We start from the raw sequence: 10,818 nt of genomic DNA, 5'->3' as shown, positions 1-10,818 counted from the left end.
CGAGCATCTACAAACTTGCCTCTTCCCCTTACTGCTAAACAGTTGACTTTTTCACTCTTAACCTGTCAGTTGTGGCATTAAGAATAATGTGTCAAAGAAAGACTGGATTTCAGCTCGGTGTCACTGGGCCAGACTAAATTAGTGCACAGGATTGTTGAGGCTAATGTCTCCATATCATAAGATGGGTCTGGAAGGACTGGGGTAGATACAGGAAAGTGTACCAGAATGATGCCTGATTGGGCAGGTTACACCCAGCAAGAAATGCAGAGGCTCGATGAGCCGTATGGTCTACACCCGTTCCCATTTCTTGTGTTCTTATGAACATCACTGTAAGTCATTTCCATGCAGACACAACAGATGCAACAACCACCAGTTCATCGCCAGCCTTCCCATATTCCAGGATTACAAACACACTTTCCAGGTGACAGTGAATTACTTGTACTTCTTGCTATCCAGTATTGTGTATTCACTGCTCACGATTTGGTCTGTTCTACACTGAGGAGATGAAATCTGGATTGGGTGACTGTGGAACATCACTATTCAGTCAGCAAGCATAATCCTGAGCTTCTGATCTTTTAATATTTTAATTCCCCGCCCCATTCCCACTCTGTCCTCGGCCTCCTGCACTGCTCCAATAAAGCTCAAAGGAAACTCGAGGAACAGAACCTCATCCTTGATCAGGCAATTTCTGACCTTCCAGACACAACATTCATTTCAGTAATTTCAGATTATAATCATCACTCCGATATTTTTAGACAGTTGGTGCTGGTAACGGTTCTGCTGTTGCCATTTACCAGGACCTGTCTTTTATTTATTCTCTTGTCCTATTAATTTATTTACTTAGAACATGGACCATTACAGCGCAGTACAGGCCCTTCGGCCCTCGATGTTGCGCCGACCTGTGAAACCACTCTAAAGCCAATCTACACTATTCCCTTATCGTCCATATGTTATCTCATTGTCACCCAGTTTTGTCTTGCACCATTATCCCCTTTGTCATTTATTCACTTCAGCCTCACATCCTCCCAAACTGCCCCCTCTGAAATGGCCGAGCAAGCCACTCAGTTCAAGGGCAATTAGGGGTGGGCAGCAAATGCCGGCTCAGCCAGCGACACCCACATCCCAAGAACACATAAAGGAAAGTCGGCAGTTAGAAAGGCAAATGCAATGTTCGCATTCATTTCAAGAGAGCTACAATACAGGATGAATGGGGATGAGAAACATATCAGCCATGATCGAATGGCAGAGCAAACTCGAAAACTCGATGGGCTGAATGGCTTAATTCTGCTTCTTTATCTTTTTTTTAATGAGGGGATCTCATAGAAACATTTGTAAAAAAATTGTTGGAATCCATCCCAGACCTGGATACAGATCAATTGGTTCTTGGAGGAGACTTCAATTGTATTCTGGATCCTAAATGGACTGGTCCAAGCTGATTCAACCACTACAAAAACATGAAAAAGGAATGAAAGCAGACAGACCACCCGGCATCGACCCAGGCACCAGAAACAACAACGGCAAACCCAGCAAAATATTTTTTTTAACTGTTCCCATCAGTAGATTGTAAAAGGATTACGGGACACAGATTTAAGATTGTGAACAAGATCTACAGGGGAGAAAGGAGGTAGTCATTTTATACAGTGAGTGATAATGATACGGAACTCAATGCTTACACACAAAGGTCGATAATCTCCAGATCCAGATCCTCCCACTCATTGAAACATCGCCCGACAAAGATGACAAACGCGCATGCGCCCTGGTGCACATCCAACAAAGATGGCGGCTGTTAACCCGAGCCGAACATGAGGAGCTGCAGCTCCGCTCGGTACAAATGGGGTCCCGGAAACTCTTTTCCGAGGATTGCAGCACCGAATGGTGCTGACAGAATTTGATGTGAGGATTGGTTGTGAGTTTCCTGTCTGCGAATCCCTTTCTCAGCCCCTGTGAAAGAAGTTTACAAAGGCATCACTGTCAGTCCAGAAATGAAATTCAGGAAAGATAAACATTTCTCCTGGTTTGAGTTTGCTGTGTGTAAATCCTCCCCTACTAATCCCCTGTAAAAGGAGTTTCCAAAATTAATCACTATCAGTCCAGGATAGAAATCCACAACATTCTCCCCTCCTGCTTCCTGGTCCAGGATGACCGCTCATGCCCCCCGCTGCACAGTGACCCTCTTGTCATCAGCAGTCCCCTAATTTGAGGGTGACATCTACTCAGGGTTATGAATTTCTACCCTGGGTCTTCATGTGGCTGAACAGAGCTGGGACACATGGGACAGGATGTCTAATAAGACAGTGAAATCCGGAGAGCAGGATTTGCTTCCTTTTCTTTCCATCTCTGCCACCGCTTTGCATCATCAACAAGACATTGGGACTCAAAGACTAATCCAGGTTGATGGACAAGTTGTCTCCATTCTGAACAATGGGGAACAAACTCCTCCCACTCATTGAAACATCGCCCCTGACAAAGATGACAAACGCGCATGCGCCCTGATGCACATCCAATAAAGATGGCGGCCGTTAACCCGAGCCAAACATGAGGAGTTGCAGCTCCTTCGGTACAAATGGGGACCCGGAAACTCTTTTCCGAGGATTGCAGCTTACAACAGCTTTTCACAACGTTTTCGCCCACCCCTGCAATCTCTTGCTTCCTCCATACTGTTAAGCACCTCTTACCAATTTTGGAATTCACGAAGAACGGAGAATTTGGCACTCATCCAAATCTCCATTCACGGTAGCGATGTGAACGGAGAATTACGGCCGTTGTTTCTGTAAGGCTATTACTGGGGTAAAAGAAAAGAAAGAATTTGAATTGTACTTTTGTGTTTGTATTGAGATCTTTCCAACCTTCTTTCTCCAGTATAATATAGTTAATTTTTCTTTGATTCTTAGTATTAAAAGTTAGGGCAGCATGGGAGCACAGTGAGTAGCACAGTTGCTTCACAGCTCCAGGGTTCCAGGTTCGATTCCCGGCTTGGGTCACTGTCTGTGCGGTGTCTGTCCGTCCTCCCCTTGTCTCCGTGAGTTTCGTCCGGGTGCTCCCGTTTCCTCCCAGTCAAAAGATGTGCAGTTTAGGTTGATTGTTCATGATCAATTGCCCTGAGTGTCCAAGCTTCTGGGGTTAGGGTGGAGGCGCGGCCTTGAGTGGGGTTCTCTTTCTAAGGGCCGGTGGGCCGAATGGCCTCCTTCAGCACTGTAAATTCAATGAAGATGCCCTTCGACATCGCCATTACCCACACTGCGCATGCTTCAATCACAGCGTGTCCCGCCCCTCATTCACTCCGATTGTTTGGAGGACCAGCCGCCCTGACTCGGTCCTCCAGACCGCCACTCCTCTTCCTATTGGTCAGGAGCTGCCGTCAATCACTCGGGCATCGTGACAGTTTCAGATGGTGAATGCGGTCAATGTTTTCTAGAATGATCCAGCACAGATGTCACTCGGCACACCATGTCTGTCCTGACCCTGTACAAGAGCTGCCACTTTTCCTGGTTAAATTCCATTTGCCACTGTTCTGCCCAAATGATCAGCCCACCTGTATCATCCTGTAATTTAAGGCTTTTCTCCTCGCTAGTTACCACACCAACAATTTTCCATCTGCAAGTTTATCGATCATACCTCCACATATTTCAAGACCTCGATTTTATATAATTACTATTGGTGACTGAGGATGCACCAGGATCTCCATCAGCACCTGAACCTGTGCTTCCTTCCTTCGAGAGCTTTAATAGCTCTGGAGAAACAATGCTGAAAAAGCTGGTGTTCTGGTTGGCTAATAAGTGGGTGCTGCCTTGCATGTCTCTGAATTTACTCCACTCCTGTTCACTCCCCACTTATGTAATACGCATTGACCGTAATGACTGGGAAGAGTTTAGAACATAGAACAGTACAGCACAGTTCAGGCCCTTTGGCCCACGATGTTGTGCCGACCATTTATCCTAATCTCAGATCAACCTAACCTTCAATTTACTGCTGTCCATGTGCCAAAAGTCCCAAATGTTTCTGACTCCACCACCTCTGCTGGCAGTGCATTCCACCCACCCACCACTTTCAGTGTAAAGAACCTACCTCTTACATCTCCCCTATACCTTCCTCCAATCACCTTAAAATTATGTCTCTTTGTGACAGCCATTTCTGTCCTGAGGAAAAGTCTCTGGCTATCCACTCTATCCATGCTTCCCATTACCTTGTACACCTCTATCAAGTCACCTCTTTTCCTTCTTCGCTCCAGTGAGGAAAGCCCTCGCTTACTAAACCTTTCTTCATAAGGAATGCCCTCCGGTCCAGGCAGCATCTTAGTAAATCTCCTCTGTACCCTCTCCAAAGCATTCATATCCTTCCTGTCTTCTATTGGCCAGCCAATTCTGTATCCAGACAGCCACATTTCCCTGTGTCCCCATGCCCCCTAACTTTATGAATGAGCCTACCATGGGGAAACTGTCTCACTGAAATCCATATACACCATATCCACATCCTCAAAGAATTCAATGAGGCTTGTGAGGCATGACCTGCCCCTCACAAAGCCATGCTGACTATCTTTAATCAAACTATGGTTTTCTAAATAATCATAAACCCTATCTCTCAGAATCCACTGCAGTACTTTGCTCACCACAGACGTAAGACTGATGGGCCTGTAATTCCCAGGGATTTCCCTATTCCCTTTCTTGAACAGGGTAACAACATTTGCCTCCCTCCAATCATCTGGTACTACTCCAGTGTAGAGCGAGGACGCAAAGATCATCGCCAACAGCGCAGCAATCTCCTCCCTCGCTTCCCATAGTAACCTTGGGTAAATCTCGTCAGGCACAGGGGACTTATCTATCTTGATGCTTTTCAAAATTTCCAGCACATCCTCCTTCTTAATGTCAACCTGTTCGTGTCTATTAACCTGGTTCACACTGCTCTTATGAGCAAGAAGGTCCCTCTCTCTCGTGAATACTGAAGCAAAATATTTGCTAATAAGCAAAATTAGGGCCTCCCCATCTCCTCAGACTCTAGGCACAAGTTCCCTCCACTATCCCTGATCGGTCCTACTCTCACTCTGATCATCCTCTTATTTCTCACATAAGTGTAGAACGCCTTGGGGTTTTCCCTAATCCTTCCCGCCAGGGCTTTTTCATGCCCCCTTCTCAGTCCATTTTTGAGTTGCTTCCTGGCTACCTTGTAACCCTCTAGAGCCGTGCTAGATCCTTGCTTCCTCAACCTTACATAAGCTTTGTTCTTCCTCTTGACTAGCAACTCCATTTCACTTGTCATCCAAGACTCATTCACCTTACCATTCCTTCCTCGTCTCAGTGGGACAAAACTATCCAGCATTCGCAGCAAGTGCTCCTTAAACAACCCCCACATTACTGTTGTGGTTTTCCCAAGAACAATTGTTCCCACTTTATGCTCCTCAGCTCCTATCGAATAGCTGCCAATCAGTCACTATAGTGACAACATGCCCACCAAACTGCATCATTAGGGCACCAGGGTAGCACAGTGGTTAGCACTGTTGCTTCAGAGTCCCAGGTTCCCATGTTCGATTCCCACTTGGGTCACTTTCTGTGCAGAGTCTGTGCATTCTCCCCAAAAGACCTGCTTGTTAGGTGAATTAGTCACCCAAACAGGCGCCAGAGTGTGGCGACTGGGGGATTTTCACAGTAACTTCATTACAGTGATAATGTAAGCCTACGTATGACAATAATAAAGATTATTATTATTACTTTTGAGTTCCAATGCCTCAATGAAGAGGCAGAGAGTAACAGAGAGGGATCTCTGCCAAAGATGTGCGGGTCAAGAAACACCTTCTCCAATCGCAAAAAGACCACAAGAGAAAACACGTGACTCTGAGTAGATGTCATCCTCGAAATGAGGAACAGCCAACAACAGAGGAGGAGCAGGTCATGAAGGTGTGACAGTCGATGGGACTGTGTGTTTGAACAGTTCAGCTGGAATGCCATCCTTGCTAGGTGCCTTTCTGCTTGCTCAACAATCAATGGCCTTTCCCAGTTCAAGTGATGAGGATTTCTTGTCCAACTCAACCATGACAGGAAGCTGCAGTCAAAGAGACTGGGAGGAGTCCTTCTCACAGGGGTACAGCTCACAGTCTTGTTCAACCCAGCGGGATATGTGTACATCTGTTGGTGAGAACTTCACCCAAATCCATAATCAGGGTAGCACGGCGCCGGTCCCTGGTTCGATCCTGGCTCCGAGTCAATCTCCGTGTGGAGTTTGCACATTAGAACATAGAACATTACAGCACAGTACAGGCCCTTCAGCCCTCGATGTTGCGCTGACCTGTGAAACCATTCTAAAGCCCATCTACACTATTCCCTTATTGTCCATATGTCTACCCAATGACCATTTGAATGCCCTTAGTGTTGGCGAGTCCACTACTGTTGCAGACAGGCATTCCACGCCCTTACTACTCTCTGAATAAAGAACCTAGCTCTGACATCTGTCTTATATCTATCTCCCCTCAATTTAAAGCTATGTCCCCTCGTGCAAGATATCATCATCAGAGGAAAAAGGCTCTCACTGTCCTCCCTATCCAATCCTCTGATCATCTTGTATGCCTCAATTAAGTCACCTTTTAACCTTCTTGTCTCTAACGAAAACAGCCTCAAGTCCCTCAGCCTTTCCTCATAAGATCTTCCCTCCATACCAGGCAACATTCTGGTAAATCCCCTCTGCACCCTTTCCAATGCTTCCACATCCTTCCTATAATGCGGTGACCAGAATTGCATGCAACACTCCAAATGCCAGGTTTTTGTAAGGCTGCAACATGACCTCATGGCTCCGAAACTCAATCCCTCTGCCAATAAAAGCTAACACACCGTACGCCTTCTTAACAACCCTCTCAACCTGAATGGCAACTTTCAGGGATCTATGTGCATGGACACCTAGATCTCTCTGCTCATCCACACTGCCAAGAATCTTACCATTAGCCCAGTACTCTGTCTTCCTGTTATTCCTTCCAAAATGAATCACCTCACACTTTTCTGCATTAAACTCCATTTGCCACCTCTCAGCCCAGCGCTGCAGCTTATCTATGTCCCTCTGTAACTTGTAACATCCTTCCGCACTATCCACAACGCCAACGACTTTAGCGTTGTCTGCAAATTTACTCACCCATCCTTCTACGCTCTCCTCCAGATAATTTATAAAAATGGCAAACAGCAGCGGCCCCAAAACAGATCCTTGTGGCACACCACTAGTAACTGGACTCCAGTCTGAACACTTCCCATCAACCACCACCCTTTGTCTTCTTCCAGCTAGCCAATTTCTGATCCAAACTGCTAAATCTCCCTGAATCCCATGCTTCCGTATTTTCTGCAGTAGCCTACCGTGGGGAACCTTATCAAATGCTTTATTGAAATCCATATACACCACATCAACTGCTTTACCCTCATCCACCTGTTTGGTCACCTTCTCAAAGAACTCAATAAGGTTTGTGAGGCACGACCTACCCTTCACAAAACCGTGTTCACTATCTCTAATCAAATTATTCCTTTCCAGGTGATTATACATCCTATCTCTTACAAACCTTTCCAAGATTTTGCCCACAACAGAAGTAAGGCTCACTGGTCTATAGTTACTGGGGTTGTCTCTACTCCCCTTCTTGAACAAGGGGACAACATTTGCTATCCTCCAGTCTTCTGGCACTATTCCTGTAGACAAAGATGACTTAAAGGTCAAAGCCAAAGGCTCAGCAATCTCCTCCCTAGCTTCCCAGAGAATCCTAGGATAAATCCCATCCGGCATTCTCCCCGTGTTTGCGTGCGTTTCGCTCCCACAACCCCAAAACGTGCAGGGCAAATAGATTGGCTGTGCTAAACAGCCCCTTAATTGGATAAAATTAATTGGGTGCTCTAAATTTAAAAAAAAAAAAATCCATAATCAAAGGCATTTCAGATTCCTTGATAAAAGCAAATTACTGCAGATGCTGGAATCTGAAACCAAAAGAAATATGAAACTATCTTTTGTTTCAGATTCCTTGACGTAGGCTGCTCCAGTGTTTATTTGCACAGCATCTCCATCTTTTACGGAAAGGTCTTGGCAATGTTCAAGTCCCAAGTGATGCACTGTTTTAGCTCTTGGGTTTATGTTGGGCATCAGGTAGGCTTTGCCTTATGCTTCAATGACAGATGTCATCTCTGCTGAGTGGGTCTCAAACCAGTCTTTATTGTGGGTTCCACCTTTACCAAATGTTGCTGCTGCTGTGTCAGAAATTATTCAACTCAGCAACTTCCAAACTTCATCAATAATAATGTTGATTGATTAAGTTTCTATTGATGAGCCTGTGAAATATTTTATGGTTTTATTTCATGTTGATAATTTAATTTCATAATGGTGGTGTCGCAGTGAAGAATGTGTAAGTCAGAAAGAATTGTCAGCAAGGATTAATCAGCATTTTCCACTTGGAGATCAGTAGAATGTTTCAGAAACGGAATTATAGATTTTGCACAAAAAACTATTTAGGATTAAAGTAAAAGTTCATAACGCTGTAGCAAGTGTGTTCCTGGGAGAGACCTTGAATAAAGAGGAAAGATGTCTTTAAAAAGAGACTCTGCAGCCCCAAATTCAGTGACGAATCCAGAATATTAAACTGCAGCCAGTTATAGGGGTTGTTGACATCAGCAGAAATAAACCAAATATTGTAAGACTATCGATCTTGTCTGTGATTAACAGCAGCAATAACAGCAGAATCCAGTCTCTTCAGTCACTCATGAAGCTGTTGATGTAGCAAGAGGTTAAATGACTGAGTGAATCCCTTTCCACACACAGAGCAGATGAGCGGCTTCTCCCCTGTGTGAGTACGTGTCTGTAACAAACAGCAGGCTGCAGGATTGAGAGCATCTCTTCCCACATACAGAGGAGATGAACGGTCTTTCCCCAGTGTGAATATGGTGGAGTGCAATGAGTGGATGACTGCCTGAAATTCTTCCTACACTGAGTACAAGTAAGTGGATTCTCCTCGGTGTGTATTTGCTTGTGTATCAGAAAGCTGGATGAATGAATGAATCCCTTCCCACACCGAGAGCAAGTGAATGGTCTTTCCACAGTCTGAACATGCTGGTATACATTGAAGTTAGATGACTGCCTGAACCTCTTTTCACAGAGAGTGCAGCTGAATGGGCTTTCCTCAGTGGGAATTTGCTGGTGTGACATGAGGCTGGCTGACCTACTGAATCCCTTCCCACACACAGAACAGATGATTGGCTTCTCCCCAGTGTGACTGCGTTGATGATTTTCCAGCTGAGATGAACATTGAACCATTTTGCACAGTCCTCACATTTCCACACTTTCTCCATGGCGCCAGTGTCCTTGTATCTCTCCAGGTTGGATGATCAGTTGAAGCCTCGTCCACACAGGACACGTGCATGGTGTCTCCCTGCTGTGAATGGTATGCTGATTTTTTTCAGGCTGTGTGACTGGTTAAAGTTATGTCCACAGTCTGTTCACTGGATCAGATGGATGGGTGACTGCGAGAAAGGGCAGGCAGGCAGTGCAGGAATCCTCTATGGCTGTCCCCCTCTCTAACAGGTATACCGTTGTGGATACTGTTTGGGGAGATAGCCCAGTGGGGAAAACATCAACAGCAGCCTGAACAGTGGCACCGCAACTGGCTCTGTTACTCAGCAGGGGAGGGCAAAATGCAGGAGATCAATAGTCATAGAGGACTTTATAGTAAGGGGCACAGATGGGCGCTTCTGTGGATGGGAAAGAGACTCCAGAATGGTATGTTGCCTCCCTGGTGCCACGGTCCAGGATGTCCCTGAACGAACACAGGACATCCTGAAGGGGGAGGGTGAACAGCCACTGGGATCTCTTCTGAGGCAGGTGTGACCTGTACAAGAAGGACGTGTTGCATCAAAACTGGAGGGGCACCAATTTGCGAGATTTGCCAGAGTCACTCGGGAGGATTTAAACTAGTATGGCAGGGGGGTGGGAACCAGAGCGCTGGGGTATAAGGTGTAATAACTGAAGGGGAATTGGAGAACAAAAATAAGAGAACAACATCACCCTGTCTGCTCAAACACAGTGGTTTGAAGTGTATTTGTTTCAACGCCAGAAGTGTAGCGGGAAGGCAGATGAACTTAGAACACTTAAGTACTTGGAATTACGATGTTGTGGCTATCACAGAAACATGTTTAAAGGAAGGGCAGGATTGGTAACTGAAATGAAAAATGAAAATCGCTTATTGTCACAAGTAGGCTTCTAATGAAGTTACTGTGAAACGCCCCTAGTCGCCACATTCCACCGCCTGTTCAGGGAGGCAGGTACGAGAATTGAACCGTGCTGCTGGCTTGCCTTGGTCTGCTTTAAAAGCCAGCGATTTAGCCCAGTGTGCTGAACCAGCCCCTAATAATCGCTTATTGTCACAAGTAGACTTCAATGAAGTTACTGTGAAAAGCCCCTAGTCACCACATTCCGGCGCCTGTTTGGGGAGGCTAATACGGGAATTGAACCGTGCTGCTGGCCTGCCTTGGTCTGCTTTCAAAGCCAGCGATTTAGCCCAGTGTGCTAAACCAGCCCCATAACGTTGGAGGATATAGATGTTTCAGGAGAGATAGAGAGGAATGTAAAAGGGGTGGGGGAGTAGCATTACTGGTTAAGGAGAATATTATATTATGAGGGGAAATATACCGTAAATGGCAAAACTCCTGGGAATATAGAAAGTCAGAGAGATCTGTGTGTGCATGTGCACAGATGTTGGAAGTTCGCAGCACAAATGGACAAGGTACTCAAGAAAGCATACGGAATGCTTGCCTTCATTGGACGGGGCATCAAGTATAAAAACTGGCAAGTCATACTACAGTTGTATCGAACCTTGTT

This window comes from Scyliorhinus torazame, chromosome 5 (genome assembly GCF_047496885.1).
Source record: "Scyliorhinus torazame isolate Kashiwa2021f chromosome 5, sScyTor2.1, whole genome shotgun sequence".
Classification (NCBI taxonomy): domain Eukaryota; kingdom Metazoa; phylum Chordata; class Chondrichthyes; order Carcharhiniformes; family Scyliorhinidae; genus Scyliorhinus; species Scyliorhinus torazame.
Note: the sequence above shows the minus strand (reverse complement) of the source record.